Source organism: Bombyx mori, chromosome 14 (assembly GCF_030269925.1).
Source record: "Bombyx mori chromosome 14, ASM3026992v2".
In the NCBI taxonomy this organism is placed as follows: domain Eukaryota; kingdom Metazoa; phylum Arthropoda; class Insecta; order Lepidoptera; family Bombycidae; genus Bombyx; species Bombyx mori.
The window spans coordinates 638,872-661,227 of NC_085120.1; the positions used below are offsets into that span (position 1 = coordinate 638,872).

General features: G+C 39.2%; 1 protein-coding gene and 1 long non-coding RNA gene across 2 annotated transcripts in view; one reads left to right on the top strand and one right to left on the bottom strand.

Annotated features, from left to right (window-relative positions):
- Positions 1 to 22,356, top strand: part of LOC101739211 (amphoterin-induced protein 1) — a 262,567-nt gene that overhangs the window by 46,203 nt on the left and 194,008 nt on the right. The window lies entirely within an intron of this gene.
- LOC110386610 (uncharacterized) lies at positions 9,228 to 15,475 on the bottom strand. The gene is made up of 3 exons (XR_002431725.3): positions 15,314 to 15,475; positions 12,720 to 12,792; positions 9,228 to 10,084 (listed from the first exon to the last, which is right to left on the bottom strand). It is a non-coding gene; the product is annotated as an uncharacterized LOC110386610 (long non-coding RNA).

A 22,356-nucleotide genomic window follows, 5' to 3' on the forward strand; every position in this document is an offset into this window, starting at 1 on the left:
TATTTTAGCTGCTATTATTATTATTGTATTTTCTTGTTCTTCTTCAGTCCTTTCACTCGCAATGTTTCGAATCCTAGTTGCATTACGGTTTCGTCGGGAAAGATTTGATAGTGCTGGTCGCGGCATGGCTTTCTTAATGATTACCTATCTCGGCACAATAAGTAGAAATTCGAAACAAACACATCAACCGGTCAACTTCAAAATTCTACTATAATTAGCTATAGACTACATTACGTTTAGCTGTCAGTTGCATTTTGTTATTCCATATCAGTTGCGTTTTTTTATACCACGTTTTATGTCGCATCCTACGGGAGCGTGATAAAAAGTATCCTATGTCCTTCTCCTGGTTCTAAGCTACCTCCCCACCAGTTTTCAGCCAAATCAGTTCAGCCGTTCTTGAGTTATAAATAGTGCAACTAACACGATTTTCTTTTATATATATAGATTACGTATCGTACGATTGATAATTAAATATTTTCTGGGGAACGATTACAATTTCAATTTTAGACTATTACTTCCATAAACGTATTCTAAATGGAAAGCAGATCAAATATTTAGTTCCTTGTTAAAATACCTATATGACGCATACACAATATGATAAGATAAAGCGCGAAGCACAAAAACACACATATAAATAAATACCATTTATGTACAAACTAGCTAACTAATGGTATGCAATAGCGTGACCTCTAACAGTTACTATGTTATTTCATTTCCCCTAGTTCCTTGCGAACGTTAATGTTAGGTGTTCAGTAAATCATATGTTTATGGAAATGTTCTTTATGGAGTTTCGTTATCATAATGGAAAAACTCAATGGAATGAAAATTGAAGGGCGGCAGAATGTGGATTGAATAGCGCATGGAATATGTTTGTTTTGATAATTGTTCGTTTAGTTTTATAGTTATGTTTATAATTATTATGATGATACTTTTATTTTGTAATGCTATGTGTTATTTGAAATGAGTTAGTACATTCTTTTGAACGTAATGTAGGACGCCCAGTAAGAAGGATTTTTTATTTTTTATTTTCTTACTAGCGACCCGACCTCGCTTCGCTTTGGAAACTGTAATTTATTATTGATTTCTCTACTGTTTAATGGATGTCATTATACATATAAACCTTCCTCTTCAATCACTCTATTAAAAAAACCGCATCAAAATCCGTTGCGTATTTTTTTAAAATTTAAGCATACATATGGATATAGAGACAGAGAAAGAGACTGTTTTATACTATGTAGTGATTGCATAGATGGGTGAACGAGCTCACAGCCCACCTGGTGTTAAGTTGTTACTGGAGCCTATAACGTACATGCGCCACCTACCTTGAGATATAAGTTATAAGGTCTCAAGTATAGTTACAACGGCTGCCCCACCCTTCAAAGCGAAACGCATTACTGCTTCACCTACCACCTAGGTCCTAGGTCCTACCACCGATAATTACGGAGCGACATGCGACGCCCAGGATCTGGTCACGTGCCTTTGGAGAAACTTATGTCCAACAATGGACTAAAATGTGCTATTGATGATGATGATGACGCTAATTTTATTGAACTTAAAGAGGGTATCGCTTGTGACTTGTGTTAGGCCGAGTAGAGCTCCGGTTAGTCTTACCGTAGTTTCTTTTTAATGTAAAGGTATCGTGCATGCTGTTCCAAAGAATTGGATAGCTATTAGCGTATTTAAATTGAACCTTGCATCTGTTGTTACAAGATGTTATTTGACTCCTGACAGAGATGACGAAATTTTCAATGTCAATATCTGTTCCAGGGTTCTTGCTAAACATTTTAAACTTTGGTTCTCCTAGTATTTTGTAAGCATTTAGTAATGATAATGTAATCAAATGTGGGATAAACAATTAGAAAGAGACAGATAACCTCCAATATATAAGCGATGTTGTAAAATACTAATTATTCCATTAGTAAGTATTTACAGTCGGCATCAATGCGCATTTCGACAAAGTGGCACGACACAAGAACCCACTCATTGTGGCCGCCGATAACTACATTCCCGATCCTGCGGACAGAATGGAAAGCAGTTGACGTTGCCCAAAGCGCGACATTTCGGATCCTCCCGATCCACTATAGGTGATTTTACGTACCTTAAGTACTGGTCATCGTTCTCGTCAAACCCGTCACTTGCGACGAAGGGCTCGACGAGTAAATTAACCCATAGAGTTGACCCATAGCACACTGAGTTTCTCGCCGGATCTTCTCAGATACGGTGGTAGATTCTGTGAAGCACGGCTCTTGCTAGGGTTCGTGTTAGCAACGTCGTCGGGTTTGAGCCCCGTGACCTCACCTACTAGTTAAGGTTACGCTGAAATAGCCTCTCAGGGCTATCAGAATAGGTAGGAAAAAAATTATTCAGTTGCAAAAGAATGTTCAACCGGCGATATTGATGAACAGAGAATATTCGTTTTCCCAGTGAAAGCTACGGTCGGCTTTGGAAGTGGAAGGTCTATAAAAAAAACCCGTTTCCAAACAAACGAACCCGCTGAAATGTTGCACCATTAAAGTAATTGTAGCAGCTTAAATGTTGCTCGTTTAAATGTAAAAAATATTTGAGTGCTGCTGAGCACGCATTTAGGGTGTAATTAAATTATGTTTGCGCGGAATCGAGACGACCCGGATGCTCCCAAATATTCTATTAACAATACTCAAGAGATTTCTAATTGGATCGTGTTTTCAGAATTTACAGGTGCGTATGCAGAGCATAAATTTGGGTGTAAAATTTTATTAAACTATATAAAGAATTAAAACTATCACAGCCGAAAGTATAGTTTAATGATGTGTGGACAACAAACAATGAAATTATATTGAGTACAAGCTGGTCCGGCTGACTTCGTAGTGCCCCAATCGATAAATAAAAGACCGACGGGGGGGGGGGACATCAAAGGAAAAACAAAATTGTTATTTTATTTAATTTATTTTATTTCCGAGCATTTTCGTATTTATCTACCTTTTAAACCTTCTCTGGACTTCCACAGATAATTCAAAACCAAAATAAGCCAAATCGGTTTAGCCGTTCTCGAGTTTTAGCGAGACTAACGAACAGCAATTAATTTTTCTATATAGAGATAAGATAAGATAGGTAGCTGATCTATTATAAACACAATTAAACACCTTTCCTCTTTCGGCTATTAATCACTAAGGTAGGTACATAGGTGGAAGGCCAGTGACGTCTACTCCCTCCGCGCCCTCATGCATCCCCCAAGACTCACAAAGGATAACAAATAGAGATGTGCACGTCATAAATGCTAATTTGTTAAGAAACTACAGATTTGCAGATTTGACAAACAGATATATAACATGAAGTGTGGTTATGATAAGCATCTATCATTATTTTCTCTCCGTTGCCTATAGTTGACTGGTAGAGAATGTCTTAGGAATCCGCAAAGGCTTACAAGCACATAAATTGTAATAATAAATAAATAAAGGAAAAAAATATTGTTACGCATAGCTATGTACATGTAAATGTGTCTTTTGAAAAATATTTGTTTTTGGATGTTTTTTTTTTTGCCTTAATAATTTTTAATTCTCACTAAGTGTATTTTATTTTAAAAAAAATCAGTTAGCGTGGACATTTGTTTGTGGAGCATCTTGTTGCACATACACAATATAACTAAAGTAAAGCAATACATTTATTTTATTGTTGATTACAATACTAATAATAAATTTGGAAATATCTTCCCTATCCCTATGCTATGCATTAATAGGTAAATAAATATTATATACTCAGTCCACTCTGCTAACTTTGGCCATAAAGCCTTCGTGTGCTCCAATCCCATCTATAAGAAAGTATCAAAATGTTTGTAAACAAGTAACTTGCATCCACATTGCCTGGATTGCATTCACCCAACCAAACCTATTCCACGTATGACTGAATGATATGAAGTGATAAACACATATTAATACTTTATGTACTACACATTATAGCATTATTTATCACTAGCGGCACCGCTCGGGTCTTTAATAAAAATTTCAACGATATTTGACGTTTTATTTTTTAAAATAAAAGAACACTTATTGCGGCATAACTATAATAGTTAGACATATGCTGTCGCGACACTTTTTGTAAACAATAATGTGTTCTACAAAGTCGTAGTACATTATTTTATTCTATCATAAATAGTTTTCGCAGGGCACGCGATGTAAAGAATATGTTAGGTAATTTTTTTACACCTTGGGTTACATTATTGGAGTTTTAGTAAGGATCCCTAATTTTTTTCAAAAAAGATTATGTCACTCGGGAATAGTGTAGCTTCCAAACAGTGAAAGAATTTTTCAAATCGGTTCAGTAGCTTCGGAGGCTATTAAATATAAACAAACAATCAAATCTTTCCTCTTTATAATATTAGTATAGATAAAGTAAATTTAAAAAAAAATTAGATGGGTCACACTTGAGTACAAGAGTTGCGGTATGTATAAATTTTTAGATGCCTTATTGCTCGACCGGTTTGTTTCATTGCTCGTGCTCAAAGTCTTCTTTGAGAGACGGGATAGAATACTTGATAGTTTAATGATACGGCAAACCTATGTTTCACGATTACGCACGAATGCTTCGCATCAGAAATAGGCCGTGCTCACTCTAACGGGTTTCCAATGTCTGCCGACCGTAGCTGTGTGTAATGCTCTGTTTGGTAATCACATTAGAATCAACAGAATCAATTTATACCGCACAGCAAAATTTGGATTTTCGATCTTGTGTCGTTTTTATTTTTCGATTTCCAAAGAGGAACTCAGTATTATTAATAACTAGCTGAACCGGCAAACTTCGTAGTGCCTCAATCGATAAATAAAAGATATAAACTTTTGTATAAAATAGATTCCGTCTGACACATCAAAGGAAAAACAAAATTGTTTGTTTTTCATATAATACCGAGAATTTTCATATTTATTCACCTCTTAAACCTTCTCTGGACTTCCACGAATAATTCAAAACCAAAATTAGCCAAATCGGTCCAGTCGTTCTCGAGGTTTAACGAGACTAACGAACAGCAATTCATTTTTATATATTATATAGATAATAATATTGTAAGTTTTTTATTATCACATTGTCAATCGAGCAAATTATCGTGATGAGCACCGGCCTTTATTAATAAACCTTCATATGCACACATACGAACTTCCAGATGTAACGGAACGTATTAGTATTAGTAGTATCTTTATAATACAGGAATCAATTATTTGTATTCAGTAAGTCGACATTTGGCGGTTTTTTAAATACCAGTACCAAGCTCACAACAAACCGGGTCAAGTGGCGATTGCTCCCGAGGCGAGGCTTAACATCTGCCGCAGCAATGATACTGACCGCGACCACGACCGCTCTGACGACATGAGAACCCTCTTGTCGTGGCCGCTGGAAATTACGTACCCGATCCTGTAGACCGAATGGTAAACAGTCGACGTCGCCCGAAACACGTCATTACGGATCCTCCCGATCCATTAACGGTGCTTTTAGGTACCTCAAGCACCGGTCACCGTCTCGTCGAACCCGTCGCTTGCGACGAAGGGCTCGACGAGCGAATTAACCCACAGACACAGCTCACTGCGTTTCTCGCTCGATCTTCTCAGTGGGTCGCGTTTCCGATCCGGTGGTAGATTCTGCGAAGCACGGCTCTTGCTAGGGCCAGTGTTAGCAACACTCCGGTTTGAGCCCCGTGAGCTTACCTACACGTTAGGGCGAAGCTGATATAGCCTCTCAAGGCTATCAGCAGAGGTAGGAATAAAAAAAAAACCGCTCTGACGAGAGTGTTACGATTATATAAAAAGAAACTTACATGCCACTTGTGTTCTTAAATTAATAATTAACCAAGTCGGGCTCTGTATCACAATTGTGATTACCCGGCAAATTTGAATACTAATGGAAAAATAACACGAATTCGTACCGAGCCTAAAGTTTACTTATTAGAGAACTGGAACGCTGGAAAATTGCTTTTTTGCCTTCTTTAATTATAAGTTTTTAATTCACGTAAGTTTAATGCCCCGTGTTTACAGGTCGAATATTTAATGAGCTGCCTTGGTCCGATGTAAACGTGCATTTGACTATTCGTTGCTCGCCGGTAATTATGATAAGAAATACCCTTAGTCGGATCACAGGTTTAGGCTGTCGGTTATTATAATGTATCAAAATTATATACACGATAATATGTCTGAATAGAAGACTGATGATTGATTTAGATTTTTTTTAATCTATAACACTGAAGCTGTACAACATTTAAAAAAACTCTTGAAATGAAGATGAGTGAATGTGGAATATTTTGTCTTGGCCCAATTAAATATTTGATTAATTTAGCAAATTAATATTTGGCCCATTTTATTTTAGGCAAATAATTTTATATGTGTTTCTGCTTCAGGTACGATATCTGCTGCTGCCAAAATTTAATTACTTTTGCTGTTGCTTAGACGGGTGTTTGATCTAACGGTCCAACTGATGTTAAGTGGTTACCGGAGCCCATAGACATCGACAAGTTCAAAGCCGCTACCTACCTTGACACATGAGTTCTAAGTCAGTATAACGGGACATTGGCCAACCTTATCGAATTGTTAAAGGGAGTTTTATTGAACCATTATGGAAAACATTTTTACACGTCCATCTATATTTGAGTCGACTATTATCAAAGGTGGCAATCTGACTTTTGAACAATGATTGGTAAATCAGAAAAACGAATTATTGACTTTGTATTCCATTGGCAGTCACAAAACTCTTCGGAACGACATCTTAGATAAATAACAGGTTAACTATTAACCTTTATTTAATGCAGGTTTTGAACCGTATTCTTTGAAGGAGACGATTATATTCAAATCAATCTGTATTGACATATCAATAATTTTTTTTTGTCCAAATGCACAGATTGCCACCTTTGATAATAGACGACTCATTTATAATATTATAAAGCTGAAGAGTTTGTTTGTTTGAACGCGCTAATCTCAGGAACTACTGGTCCGATTTGAAAAATTCTTTCAGTATCAGATAGTTCATTTATTGAGGAAGGCTATAGGCTATATAACATCACGCTAAGACCAATATGACCAATAGGACCAAGCGGAGCACCAATAAAGGATGTTTCAAAATCGGGGTATTTTTCCCTTTTTTTTTATTGCCCTTGTAGGCAGACGAGCATACGGCCCACCTGATGGTGAGTGGTTACCGTCGCCCATGGACTTCAGCAATGCCAGGGGCAGAGCCAAGCCGCTGCCTACCGCTACTGCTTTGAGAGCTTACGCTATATGTAGATATACGTAGTACAAAGTAACTATTCCACGCGGAGGAAGTCGCGGGCAAAAACGAGTCTTCTAATAACGGGCTTATAAAGCGTACAACAAATAAAAGAATATTCGCCTTTCAAAATGTAATATAACGAAGCGTATTCATTAATATAAATAACTTTATATTACAGTTACCGTGAATCGTAAATTTTCAATTGGGGACACATTTACTCGTATGTATTTTATTACGATTAAGATCAGAAGTCTCGATGGAGCGGCGAATTCATTTCGTCTCTCTACGAAGCTCGAAAGCTCGCAGGCATCGCCTCAGGACATGTACACAAACCTTGAAACTACGCTATTAATATTATATACGAGTGCTCCGCTTTGTAAGACTCTCACGTACTCTATATTATTCGAATGTTGTTATGAAGTTAATTTATAACTGTCACTTTTAATAAATAAAGAAATCATTTAACTCTATTATAGAGCGCTGAGGTCAGATCGGTCGTAGAGCACAGAGCAATGTTTTGATGTCGCCGTGGCCTTGAGGATAAGACGCCCGGTGCATTCGACGCTCACGACGCGACTGGGCAGTAGTTCGAATCCCGCAGCCAGATACCGATTTTGTTAAGTGAAATACTTATTTAACATAATAATATGTTCACGAATAATTTCACTACTGGTGGTAGGACCTCTTCTGAGTCCGCACGGGTAGGTACCACCACACTGCCAATTTCTGCCGTGAATCAGTAATGCGTTTCGTTTTGAAGGAAAGCCGTTGTAACTATACCTGAGACCTTAGAACTTATATCTCAAGGTGGGTGGCACATTTACGTTGTGGATGTCTATGGGCTCCAGTAACCACTTAACACCAGGTGGGCTGTGAGCTCGTCTACTCATCTAAGAAATAAAAAAGAATAAAAAAAAATACGGTGAAGGAACAACATCGTGTTATAAAAATCAAACCCTCAAAAATTATTTACATAATTACTGGTGGTAGAACGTCTTGTGAGCCAGCATAGGTAAGTACCACCATTTGGCTTATTTCTACCACGGAGCAGTAATGCTTTTCGATTTTATGGGTGGGGCAGTTGTTGTACTATAAAACTGAGACTTGGAACTCATGTCACAAGGTGGTTGCCGGCATTAGCGTTTTGAAATCTATGGGCTCTGGCAACCACTTAATACCAGGTGGGCCGTGAGTTCGTCTACTAATCTAAGCAATTAAATAATATATATTAAATTGAGATTGCTTACGGACAGACGTCACTTTTAACTCTTATAGAAGAGAGAAAGGTCTATGGTCTACCTTATCAGTAAGGTGAACAGTTTAAGAACCAATGAAAGCAGAGCTTCGTTCTCCTTAATCATATATCGTAGCTCAAATTATACAGAAGCCATCACCATGGTGTTGACCATGACAAATCGAATGGCATTTCGACCTTATGTCTTAAATTGGTCAGTGTTTTTTACAATGTGATTTATCAGAGTTCCGATTCAAATATTGATAAATATATCCTTCAAGCATTCGCCTTGAAGAAGCATGTCTTCTATTGTTTAAAAGAATGAAGGTAAGACTTCTATTAGATCCGAGGTCGTGTAATACAAAAGAGCGACGAATATTTTCAGGAAAAAATCTGGACGGTATTTTGAAGAGTTTGACATCATTTCGTGCCTATGCAGCGTTCTATAATCATTAGCTCTTCTATCATCATTCACTCGTTCACAGCTAACTTATGCATCAGCCCGCTGAGTTTCTCGCCGGATCTTCTCAGCGGGTCGCGAGTCCGATGCGGTAGTAGATTCGCGAAGCAGCTACTCTTGAGTTGTTAGGTCTCCCTTGGAGGCGCTCGGGCAGTTGTTAGCAAATCCTACCCCTGCTGGCTGAGCCTTTGCTCCCACCTGTCCTGGTGAAACTGGAAAGGCCTCCGCGCCACCAGTAATCCCTCAAACACAAAAGGAAAAATCGTTCACTAGAAGTGTACAATATATTCATCTAAAAAAATTTGGCAAGCGGTAGCTTAGTTGTGTGTGTTTCTTGTTTGCATTCCATCACTCCCAAGCAAGACAAATAAGATAACAGCTTAAATAGAACCAATTTAGCGCAAAAGCTCACTTGTTGTTAGTAAAGACGTCTTCCAAATAATCTATGATAGAATCAACATAAAATAAAGTACAGAGTAAAAAAAACTTCGCAAATTAAGTAAAGAAACGTACAGTATTGTTCGTATAAGTACAATATGTGACATGTGTTATCTGACTGACTAGGTGGCGCAATAGGTAGCGCCCCTGACTGCTGCACCGAAGGTCGTGGGTTCGATTCCCGCACGGGCAAACATTCGTGTGATAAACCGATTTGTTTGCTCTTTGCCCGGGTGTTCATTATCTACATATGTATATATTTAAACGAATTCCGACGAGTTCAATGTGGTAGTGGGTTTACACCAAGGGTCTGCGCTAAGTCCTTATCTCTTCCTGCTGGTGATGGATGCCTTGACGTCGGAGATACAGGAAGAGGCCCCTTGGTGTATACTGTTTGCCGATGACATAGTGCTCGTCGGAGAAAACGGGCTCGAGGTCCAAAACGTACTGAAGAAATAATGATGTAAGTTGGAGAGTGTTGGCCTAAAAATCAGCAGATCGAAAACCGAACATCTGTTCTGTGATTTTGGCGGTCTCTCCAATTTTACACCCATTGCTCTCGACGGAGCACCTTTGCCAGTATGTCAAGACTTCCGATACCGATTCCGATAGGGTCTGTTATCCAAAGCAACGGCGAAGTGGATCGTACTGTGAGGCACAGAATTGACGCAGGATAGATGAAATGATGGCCGGTCACGGTCACCACGTGTGACTCACACATTTCTCTTCTCCTAAAAGGGAAGATATATAAGACCTTAATAAGCCATGCCGTCTTGTATGGATGAGATTGTTGGACGACTAAAGTGGCGGATGAAAGGCGATTGCATGCAGCAGAGATGCGAATGTTGCGATGGATGTGTGGAGTAACGAGAATGGATAGAATACGGAATGAATATGTTAGAGGAAGTCTGAAAGTGGCACCTGTGACAGAGAAGCTGAGAAGTGCGCGTTTGGGATGGTATGGACCTGTGATGAGATGAAATGAAAATGAGGTTGGTAAGAGATGACTATGAATGTGGAAGAATATAGAGGAAGAGGTAGACCTAAGAAGAAATGGATGGATTTCGTGAAAGACGATATGTGTAAGAGGGGAGTGAGCAAAGAAATGGTACCTAAATGATAGAGAAGTATGAAAGGAGAAAACTGGGAGAAGGACAGGAGAATGATGAATGATGATGTATATATTTAAACGTATTGTAGTCGTCGTGGCCTAACGGATAAGACGTCCGGTGCATTCGTGTTGAGCGATGCACCGGTGTTCGAATCCCGCAGGCGGGTACCAATTTTTCAAATGAAATACGTACTCAACAAATGTTCACGATTGACTTCCACGGTGAAGAAATAACATCGTGTAATAAAAATGAAACCCGCAAAATTATAATTTGCGTAATTACTGGTGGTAGGATCTCTTGTGAGCCCGCGCGGGTGGGTACCACCACCCTGCCTATTTCTGCCGTGAAGCAGTAATGCGTTTCGGTTTGAAGGGTGGGGCAGCCGTCGTTACTATACTTGAGACCTTAGAACTTGTATCTCAAGGTGGGTGGCGCATTTACGTTGTGGATGTCTATGGGCTCCAGTAACAACTTAACATCAGGTGGGCTGTGAGCTCGTCCACCCATATAAGAAAAAAAAAAAATATGTAAGGATGTTTATCGGTCTCTAGTATCCATAATAAAGGGAATTCTAATTTGGGGCCTGTTCGATTGTGCGTGATTTGTTCCCAGTTACTAATATATTATTATCAGTCATTATAATCACATCGGTAATATATTAACTTTTAAATTACACGGATCACGACTAAATTATGAGTAGCATGCAGTCTGCAAGCCAACCTTACAAAGACGAAGTATCTTTTCACGACGAAGAATCTTTTCACGACAAACGTAACTGTTTTACAAAAAATAATTTGATTAAACCACAAAACGCCTTAGTCCAAACGCATATGTGCTCCGCACTAAACGCTTCACTCTCCTCCCCTTGCCTTTTCATGAGTTCTGTCTCATGCGAGGGTTGGACGTTGGTTGTTGAGCGACAGGAGGTTTTAGTCGGTTCGACTCCGACATGCCCCACCCTCCATCCCCAGTGGAGGGTGGGAGTCCGGCGATTTCCTCCGGACCAAAAAAAAAATGTAGTCCAAACGCATTCATTGCTAAATCCCTAAAATCCCCGTATACGAACGCGTTTATTCTTAATTTATTCTAATTGATATCCGATAGCCTGAATAATAGAATGTTCCCGGATATTTTCCGATTAAATTACGTTACCCTTAAGTAGGTGCCTATATTGATGCTGAATTCAAAAGGGGTTAATTCGACGGACGCTTTGTGGTATGAAACCTTCGCTCGTTATGTTTGACTTTTGTCTTGCATAATTCTATTGTGATGGAATTTTAAGGTATTTCATTATCAAGATTGAATCCATTACCTACAGGGCAGTGTGTTCCAGTAATGAGTTCGCTGAGCCGAAACCTCATTGTTATCTTAATTGATTATACACGTGCCTTTCGGGACTTTTTCGTTTTGTATTCATCAAAATTTAGTGAGATGAAGTGAACTCTCGCATGTGGTAGGATGCGGAGGTGAGTCCGCACGGGTAGGTACTACCACCCCTCTTATTTCTGCCGTGAAGCAGTAATGCGTTTCGGTTTGAAGGGTGGGGCAGCCGCTGTAACTATACTTGAGACCTTAGAACTAATATCTCAAGGTGGGTGGCGCATTTACATAGTAGATGTGTATGGGCTCCAGTAAACACTTAACACCAGATGGGCTGTGAGCTCGTCCATCCATCTAAGCAATAAAAATAAATAAATAAAATAGGCTGTCAGCTTGTCTATGATAATAAAAAGCTTGTTTTTTTTTTGTTACACAATACACATTACAAGCTAAATATACAAATAAAGATACACATTAAAGAATAACCACTACACTGATTTGTAACATAATCTATGTGCGTACGACTAATAAAGATAAATATTCTAAGAACACAATGTTCCTTACAACTAACTCTAATTATTGATCGAAGTAACTCTAAGACAAAATAATATGATAACGAAAACTAATGTAACTTATAATGTTATGAAAGTAATTCTACTCACAATAAAAACTATTTTATGAATAGATTACTTGTTTTAGGGCAGAAAATAACATTGGAAATTTTGTTTGTAATTTTTTATTTGTTAATTTGCTACAGTTTCTGTGAATACCAATTATGGTTTTTCCTTCGACGCTAACAATTTCTCCTAATAATAGATAATTGAGTTAATGGGTTCAAATCACACGGATACGTGCCCCCATAACTAGTTATCTCTACTGTAGAAACTAGATAATAATATTTTTTATAACTTAGGTTATATGTGGACTAGCTCACCTGGTGTTAAGTGGTTACCGGAGCCAATAGAAATTCACATCGAAAGGCCGCCAACCACTTTGAGACAGGAGTTCTACAATTTTATAATAAGGTACAATGGCTGCCCCACCCTTCAAACCGAAGCACATTACTGCTTTACGGCGGAAATAGGCAGGGTGGTGAAACCAACCCGTGCGGACTTACAAGACGCTCCAGTAATTACTAAAATTATAATTTTGCGGTTTAGATTTTTATTACACGATGTTATTCCTTCACTTTGGAATCGTGAATATTTGTCAAGTACGTATTTCATTAAAAAAATTCGTAGCTGCCTGTGGGATTTGAACACCGGCACACTCGCATCGCTCGATATGAATGCACCGGCCGTCCTATCCTTTAGGTCACGATGATTTTATAACTTAATGAGTAGTATGAGTAGTTTGCATTTTAGTAAGCCAGATACCACGGCAGTAACGCGCTTCGATAAGAAGAGTGGGTCAGCATACTAAGCACATGAGACTTAGGTATCATGTCTCAAGGTCCGTGGCGGGTTCCGCGTGATGCTTACGAGCTCCGGTATCTACTTAGCCTCAAGTGGGCCGTGCGCTAGTTCAGTCGTCTAAAAAAACCAGACAGGTAACAAAGACAGGTGTATGTATTTGTAATCTAATATAAATTTCATTGCACCTACCACTATTTTCTCTGCACTACCTTTGGTTGACTGGCAGAGAATGCCTTAGTCATTAAGTCCGCCAATGTAAATTTTACATGAAATGTAATAAATAAATAAATAAAATAAAATCAATTTCGTATGAAGTTTTGATCTCGTATTTACAAAGCATATGTCGTGGCTGGGTAGCATGTGTTTTGTGTACAAATTAAACTCGGATATATGGTTAGCCTGTTTGACTTTAAAACTAATATGGCCCTTTCGATTTGTGTTAGACAAAACTTATCTTGGTTCAGCCGCGGACTATGAAATTGATAATAACATCTGTTTGATATTTGTTGGAGACACCTATTTTTTCTCTTTTTTTTTCGCCCTACCTATGCTGATAGCCTTGAGAGGCTATTTCAGCTTCTCCTTGACGTGTAGGTGAGCTTACGGGGCTCAAACCGGGAGTGTTGCTAACACTGGCCCTAGCAAGAGCCGTGTTTCGCAGAATCTACCGCCGGATCGGAAACGCGACCCACTGAGAAGATCCGGCGAGAAACTCAGTGGGCTGTGTCTGTGGGTTAATTTGCTCGACGAAGCCTTCGTTGCAAGCGACGGGTTCGACGAGAACGGTGACTGCATTATAAACACTATTATAGAACGGGTTCGTACTTACGGTTTTTACTCAATTATCCGGAACTTATGACAGTGGATTTTCAGTGCTTATCGTGGTAAGAAATCTTACAAATTTTTACAATGTAGTATAATGTCGACTTAGTAGATCTTAGAACGATAACTACTTCAGTGATTGTTCTGTCTATGGTGTATTTATTGTTTAGTAGCTGACCCGGTAGACTTCGTAGTGCCTCAATCGATAAATAAAAGAGCTAATTTTTTGGCGGACACATTAAAGGAAAAACAAAATTGTTATTTTTATTTAATTCCGAGCATTTTCATATTTATCTACCTTTTAAACCTTCTCTGGACTTCCACAAATAATTCAAGATCAAAATTAGCCAATTCGGTCCAGCCGTTCTTGAGTTTTAGCGAGACTAACGAACAGCAATTCATTTTTATATATAGTTATATAGAGTGAAGATTGATTTACAAGCTTTCGTGTCTCGTATTTTTAGCGGAAGCTTTGTAGTGCAATAATCTTAACAGATAACGGGAGTAAAATATAACTTCGAAATATTTTATGTAAGAATCGACAAGTCGGACTCGGGGTTCCTTCCATTTACCCATAATCCATTATTTTACTCTTAAAAACTTAGAAGAAAGTTTGAATTGAATTATTATAATTTTTTTTATTGCCCTTGTAGGCAGACGAGCGTACGGCCCACCTGATGGTGAGTGGTTACCGTCGTCCATGGACTTCAGCAATGCCAGGGGCAGAGCCAAGCCGCTGCCTACCGCTTAATACTCTCCGCAAGCCTCGTTTGAAGAAGGACATGTCATAGCGCTCGGGAATTGATTTCAGAAAGCAGGCCACACGTGTATGTGTGTCGGCGATATGCGAGTGTTTTCACACGTAATGTCTATTACAACGAAACTACAATACGATTCTATGAAACTTTAACATTGCGAGAATACCAGAAAAAGCACTGTTTTAATTTTCACACATTTTTTTATTTTTTTATTGCTTAGTTGGATGGATGAGCTCACAGCCCACCTGGTGTTAAGTGGGAACTGGAGCCCATGGACATCTACAACGTAAATGTACCACCCACCTTGAGATATAAGTTCTAAGGTCTCAAGTATAGTTACAACGTCTGCCCCACCCTTCAAACCGAAACGCATTACTGCTTCACGGCAGAAATAAGCAGGGTGGTGGTACCTATCCGCGCGGACTCTCAAGAGGTCCTACCACCAGTAAATGTACTAAACGTATATTTATATTGCTTCATGCTGTACATGTAAATTCTGTAAAGAGCTACATAATTAACAAAATATGGCTGACCTTTTTAATGTTTTAAAAGGGTGTTGCTCTTTCTAGCTGACGTTAAAATGCAAAGAAACATATCCAAAGCCCAAATATATCATAATCTGAACGCATCTACTGACATTGACATTGAAGACTCTTATAAAATAGTTTTCTACCTTCTGAGCCTAAATACAGACTGTTTTGTACACTGTTTAAAATATTTTTTTAATTTAAGTATTTTTGACAAGTTGCCAATTGTACTTAAGAAAGAAGGTCGTGTTGCAATGCTAAGGCTCCCAGTTTCGGATCCACTAAACAAAAATTGAGCGGCGCGTATAACACACTGCTCTGCTTCTAGAAAATTCGGAACTTATACGAATCGAATGCGCCGCATCAATTCTCCATGAGCATGTGTAGTTTTCTCATTCAATTACGTTTTGGCTTCGGTTATTTGGCATGGGGCCCAACTATAAAACCTAGATATTACACCGCCCTGTACGATTTCTCTAGACAGATTTTCGGGAGGAATTCAATTTAGTATGATAACTTACTGCAGTACATGCATATCGTATATAAACTGATGTTCTTCTATATCGTTCCCTCACTGCTGAGGATCGCAACCACATGTGACCTTCCTCCAGTGTTCAATCATGTGTGGCATGAACCGCATGGTACAGACTACCACCAAGTGCTTCCTTTACTAGATCTGACCATCTGACTGGTGTTCTGCCCACGGCGCGCTTGCCCTCTATGCGACCAAACTGATAGCTACGTTTAGTAATACAAGCTAAAATAAAAATCAGTAATTATTTAAAACTATTTAAAATTAAAAATTAAATTATAAATTTTAAAATTTTAATTAAATTTTAAAATAATTTTTTAAAATTATTTAAACCACTCACCATCAGGTGAGCTGTATGCTCGTCTGCCTACAAGGGCAATAAAAAAATGTATATGTAATCACTCTACAATTGAGTCATATAACTCAAATATTCTTTAAATGGTTGAGGGCATTTATATTGTGATTATTGTGGGTTTCGGGTAAGCACTTTTCATCAGTTGCGCCGAAGCTCGTTCGCCCGTCAAATGAATAAAAAAGGTTGTTACTTACCAGGCAACCCTGTTGCAGCTAGCGCCACAGTAAAAACACTCTTATCTTTTATTATAAATAAATTCTCCCTGAATTCAGTGACTATTTCCAACACGACACTTCCTTATTGAAAGACTTATAAATGAGTTCTTTGACACATTTCCACGTTAGACCTGACGTGTCTTGTCAACGGAAATAAACGTGTATTTCTTGCAGACGTTACAGAACAATGCGAGATAGATGTGGCATCGGCTATTTCCGACACAACCGAATCTGGCGTACCTGAATGCAAGAATTGGTCTTGGTTTTACACGACTGTACATAAAAAATATCTTAATTGTCAGATGCATCCGACAGGATAATAATTATTAAATTCTCGATTGCATAAATACAGCACAAAGCCGACTTAACCTAATAGGCGTATGGCTCTAATAAAGAATGAAAAAAATATATTGTAGAGCACTATTGGAGCTGAAATGTTTTTAATATCTCGGCTTTCGTCTTAGGTACGTACGTAATTCCGTGAAAAGCCTTACATGTTTTTTTCACATGTCAGTCACCCTCTACCAGGCTTTTTTAAGATGGCACGCTTCCCCTTTACCCTTGAATAAGGGCACCAAATCAATATGAGAATTCAGATCTCTCTGTATTTGGTACTGTATGTTCCATGCAGAGTGCTCTGAGGAATTGTTTAAGATAATTCCATCATCTCGTTTATACCATCGCATAGTACCTGGAGCCACTGCGTTCATCCACAGTGCGTTTACAGAGGTCTTTTTTGCCACGTACCATCCGGTTTTGGGATGAGCTCCCATGTACGGTGTTTCCCGAGCGCTATGACATGTCGTTCTTTAAATGAGACTTGTTCAAAGTTCTTAACGGTAGGCAGCGATTTGGCTCTGCCCCTGGCATTGCCGCCCTGTATTGGCGACGGTAACCACTCACCATCACCATGGGCAACATGTTCGTCTGCCTATAAGCGCAATAACAAAACTAAGTATGTTTTGGCACCACATGACCAACATCTATTGGTAAAATATCGTTGTTTTACGACAAAACTATATTATTAAGTAAAAACAAGTCTTTTAAACTATAAAATTTTCTCAATCTCTGATCAGCTTCTAGACATTCAGTAAATAAAATTGACGAATTAAACTAGTATAAACAAGTGTGCATTAAGTTAATTTCCAGAAAAAAAAAGTACAAATAGGTGTAGTTAGAGAAGGCAATACTGGGACGAAAAGTCACTTACGATTTTGTTGATAAGCAGCTTTGGTCCATGCTTCAAGTCGTCGTGGCCTAAAGGATAAGGCGTCTGGTGCATTCATGTTGAAGCGATGCACCGGTGTTCGAATCCCGCAGGCGGGTACCAATTTTTCTAATGAAATACGTACTCAACAAATGTTCACGATTGACTTCCACGGTGAAGGAATAGCATCGTGTAATAAACATCAAACCCGCAAAATTATAATTTGCGTAATTACTGGTGGTAGGACCTCTTGTGAGTCCGCACGGGTAGGTACCACCACCCTGCTTATTTCTGCCGTGTAGCAGTAATGCGTTTCGGTTTGAAGGGCGGGGCAGCCGTTGTAACTATACCTGAGACCTTAGAACTTATATCTCGAGGTGGGTGGCGCATTTACGTTGTAGATGCCTATGGGCTCCAGTAACCACTTAACATCAGGTGGGCTGTGAGCTCGTCCACCCATCTAAGCAATAAAAAAATTAAAATTTTCTTTGTGCCTACGTTTCGTCTTGATCCATTTCTGTGTAGTCCTGTCGAATACGCACAACAGATTCACTCCCTGAGGAGCATTGATTGTTATTGATCGTTTTCCCGCGTGCCTCTGATAACAACCTTCTCATTGTATCCGTACTGTACACGAGTTTCACAATTAATCCACAATGGAAGGAAGTTTTTTATTTGATATTGATTATGTGTGAGCTTTTTCGACATTCATTTTTCATTAGCACTTATTACTGGTGGTAGGACCTCTCGTGAGTCCGCACGGGTAGGTACCACCGCCCCGTCTATTTCAGCCGCGAAGCAGTAATGCGTTTCGGTTTGAAGGGTGGGGCAGCCGTTGTAACTATACTGAGACCTTAGAACTTATATCTCAAGGTGGGTGGCGCATTTACGTTATGGATGTCTATGGGCTCCTGTAACCACTTAACACCAGGTGGGCTGTGAACTCATCCACCCATCTAAGCAATAAAAAAAAAATATACCTATATATCACTTCTTACTATTTGACGACAGATGGCGTTATTCGCACCGGTATAACAGTACCATCTGAAAAAAATACCTCAGACAACGTTTTTAATGAACATCTTGTGAATGGCCTGACTTTGAATCTAATTAATAAATATTGTCTGAAACACCACTGCTTCGAATCAGACCATTATTCAGGAGCCAGCCACCCTCGACGACCAGAGAATGATCTTAACGTAAATTCGAATTTCGTTGTATTAAAAATTTGTTAAATGGAAGCGTACCCAATTAAAGTCCTTAACTGGAATTATAATTAAACTGAATAATTCTTGACGAGTGCCGTTATGAACCGAGGGTAGACTACACTTAACGATATAACGCGCCCTTACTAATTATGATCTAACATTAATCTTATTCTAGAGGTCCCGCAGTAGTCGAAATCCGACTATAATTAATTGGAATTGTAAGTTTGTACATTCTGATTACGGTTCACCTGGCGTTAAGTGGTTACCGGAGTCCATGGGCATCTACAACGTAAATGCCGCCACCCACCTTGAGACTTCAGTTCTAAGGTCTCAGTTTTAACAGTAACTAGTCAGGTCATAAGTATTGTCACACAGTAAAAACTTTTCTTTTAGAATGCTGGCCACAAAAAAGTTTATTGAATTCGAATTTCGAATTGTTCATGAAAATAAAAATGTATACTTTTAGAATTTTACTCATTTTTAAATATGGAGTGGACGCTTAAAGAAGACCGTGTTGCAGTTATTGCGTTGCATCGTTGCGGTTACGCGCCAATTCAAATTTTTAACATACTGAAAAATTTGAATATAACCGAAAGATTCGTTTATCGTACCATCAAACGATACAATGAAGACTCTAGTGTAGATGACAGGTCAAGAAGTGGTCGCCCTCGGTCTCTTAGGACTCCAGCAGTCATAAAAGCTGTGAAGGCGCGAATTCAAAGAAATCCCAAACGTAAGCAGAAACTGTTGGCCCTTCAGATGGGGAATAAGCAGAACCACGGTGAAAAGGGTGTTTAATGAAGACTTAGGGCTTCGGGCATATCGAAGAAAAACAGGACATCGTTTGAATGCTCGTCTAATGGACCTGAGAGTGAAGAGATGCCGCGCTTAGTTGAAGCGGTACGCGGGAAAAAAATATCGGGAAATTCATTTTTCGGATGAAAAAATTTTTACCGTAGAAGAGAGCTACAACAAACAAAATGATAAGGTGTACGCACACAGTAGTGAAGAAGCGAGCAACCGTATTCCGCGTGTCCAACGAGGTCATTTTCCATCCTCGCTCATGGTATGGTTGGGAGTTTCTTATTGGGGCTTAACAGAGGTACATTTTTGTGAGAAAGGTGTAAAAACGAATGCAGTTGTGTATCAAAATACAGTCCTGACGAACCTTGTGGAACCTGTTTCTCATACCATGTTCAATAACAGGCACTGGGTATTCCAACAAGATTCGGCGCCAACTCATAGAGCGAAGAGCACACAAGACTGGCTGGCGGCGCGTGAAATCGACTTCATCCGGCACGAAGACTGGCCCTCCTCCAGTCCAGATTTGAATCCGTTAGATTACAAGATATGGCAACACTTGGAGGAAAAGGCGTGCTCAAAGCCTCATCCCAATTTGGTGTCACTCAAGACATCCTTGATTAAGGCAGCCGCCGATATTGACATGGACCTCGTTCGTGCTGCGATAGACGACTGGCCGCGCAGATTGAAGGCCTGTATTCAAAATCACGGAGGTCATTTTGAATAAACTTTAGTGTCATAAGAATCTATGTTTTGTTAAGTTCATTTTGGTATATGAATGGTTACATAATGAATAAACTTGTTTCAATTATTTTACATTAAACATGTGACAGAATTTATGACCTGACTAGGTACAACGGCTGCTCTACCCTTCAAACCGAAACGCGTTACTGCTTCATGGCAGAAATAGGCAGGGTGGTGGAACCTATCTGTGCGGACTCCCAAGAGATCCTACCACCAGTGTTTACGCAAATTATAATTTTGCGGGTTTGCTTTTTATTACACGTTGTTGTTCCTTCACCGTGAAGTCAATCGTAGAGATTTGTTAAGTACCTACGTATTTCATTGGAAAAATTGTTACCTGCCAGTGGGATTCGAACACCGATGCATCGCGCCGGACGCCTTATAACACATTAATAAAAGATGCACAATTTTAAAGCGATCCGTGAATAAGCGTGCACTGCATTGTAGTAATTTTAGTGGCCCGCGCTTGTGTGTGCTTTAGGCCATGACGCCTTTAAGCGAAGTTCGAAGCGAAGCAAACGAACGAATCACATCAAAAAAACGAAGTCAAAAAAAGTATTGCGATAGTGAAGTCTACCTTATACCTCGTTATAATTTCACAACAACAATTTGAAAAAGGGTGACAATCTTGAAAGACTGCTCATCACCGGCAAAGTGGAAGGGAAGAGACCTAGGAGGCCTAGTCCCATGCACTGGTCCGATCAGATTAAGACGAATTTGGACTCCAGCATCAATGTCGCTATCCACTGCGCGGAGGACAGGAGTGAATGGAGGAACATAGTCCTAACAAAAGTGCTCCGTAAAGGTCACGACCCTCAGCACTGAAGAACACGACGCACAGAGAGAATAATTTTACTTTTAATTAGTATTTAGGTGTAGAGTTTTATTTATTCTCGAGTCCTAGCTCGTAACAGTACCATGACATAAGCCTCTTTCGTGGTATATTTGATCTCTACTACTTAAATTAGTATCGAGGCTTGAAGAGAGTCTTCAATCGTAAGCAGCAGTGCCATTGTGCAGCTATCAATACTATTACGCCGGTAAGAGTAACGCCATATATCGCCGAATAGTCGAATGAATATCGAAGGACCTACGCCTAGAACGCTCGAGAAGTACAACGCCATCTATTGACAGATAGCGGAAACTACAACTAGAGATGTGTGGAACATTTTCGATAATTCTAGGGATGAGGTATCGGCTATAAAAGCGTTGTAGAGATGGCGCGCAGTCAGTCAGTAATCGGAACTACTCGAAGCGAAACAGCGAACGGATCACCTGAAGCGAAGCGGAACAAGCGTATTGAGAGTTCTAAAGTGTTTATTGAGTGTTTTAAAGTGTTTAAGTGTTCTAAGTGTTGAATACAGTTTTAAGTTGTACTTTGGTGTTATTTTATTTATCCCGAACCCCAGCGCGTAACAATACTAATGTCAAGGTACTATGCAATCGTAGTACAACATACATTACAAAAAAAAAACCGGTTCTCAAATTTGCTTAAAAGCAAAAACGGCTTTTTGATCCAAAGATTTTTGCAGCTGTTTTAGTGGTGCTGGAGTAACTAGGTCGACTACGCCATTAGTGGATTTCGCTTCTATTACGGACTCCTTTCCTTTTCTCCTTAACACGGTCCGTAGTTGAGCGCTCTTGAGATAATCAATTGGAGTACATAATGTTTAAGAACTGCTTTTTTCGATTTATCTTTTTGTCAGCCAAATTACCGCATTATTTTGATGGTTTCCAGTGATCGCTATTCAATATTAGCAAAACAAGGAAACATGACAACGATTTTCGCTAAATGTCTGAAGTACACTTATTTGTTAAAACTCCTCTCTTCGCATTTATCCGATGTCAAAGGTACTTCGAGTTAGCCAATAACAAGTAACAAAGTTTCATTCATCCGATGTTAAAGGAAGTCCGAAAATAGTGCCAATAATAACTATACAAAGTTTCAAGTCAATTGAATTAATCATTCCATTTGTAACGTTGGATC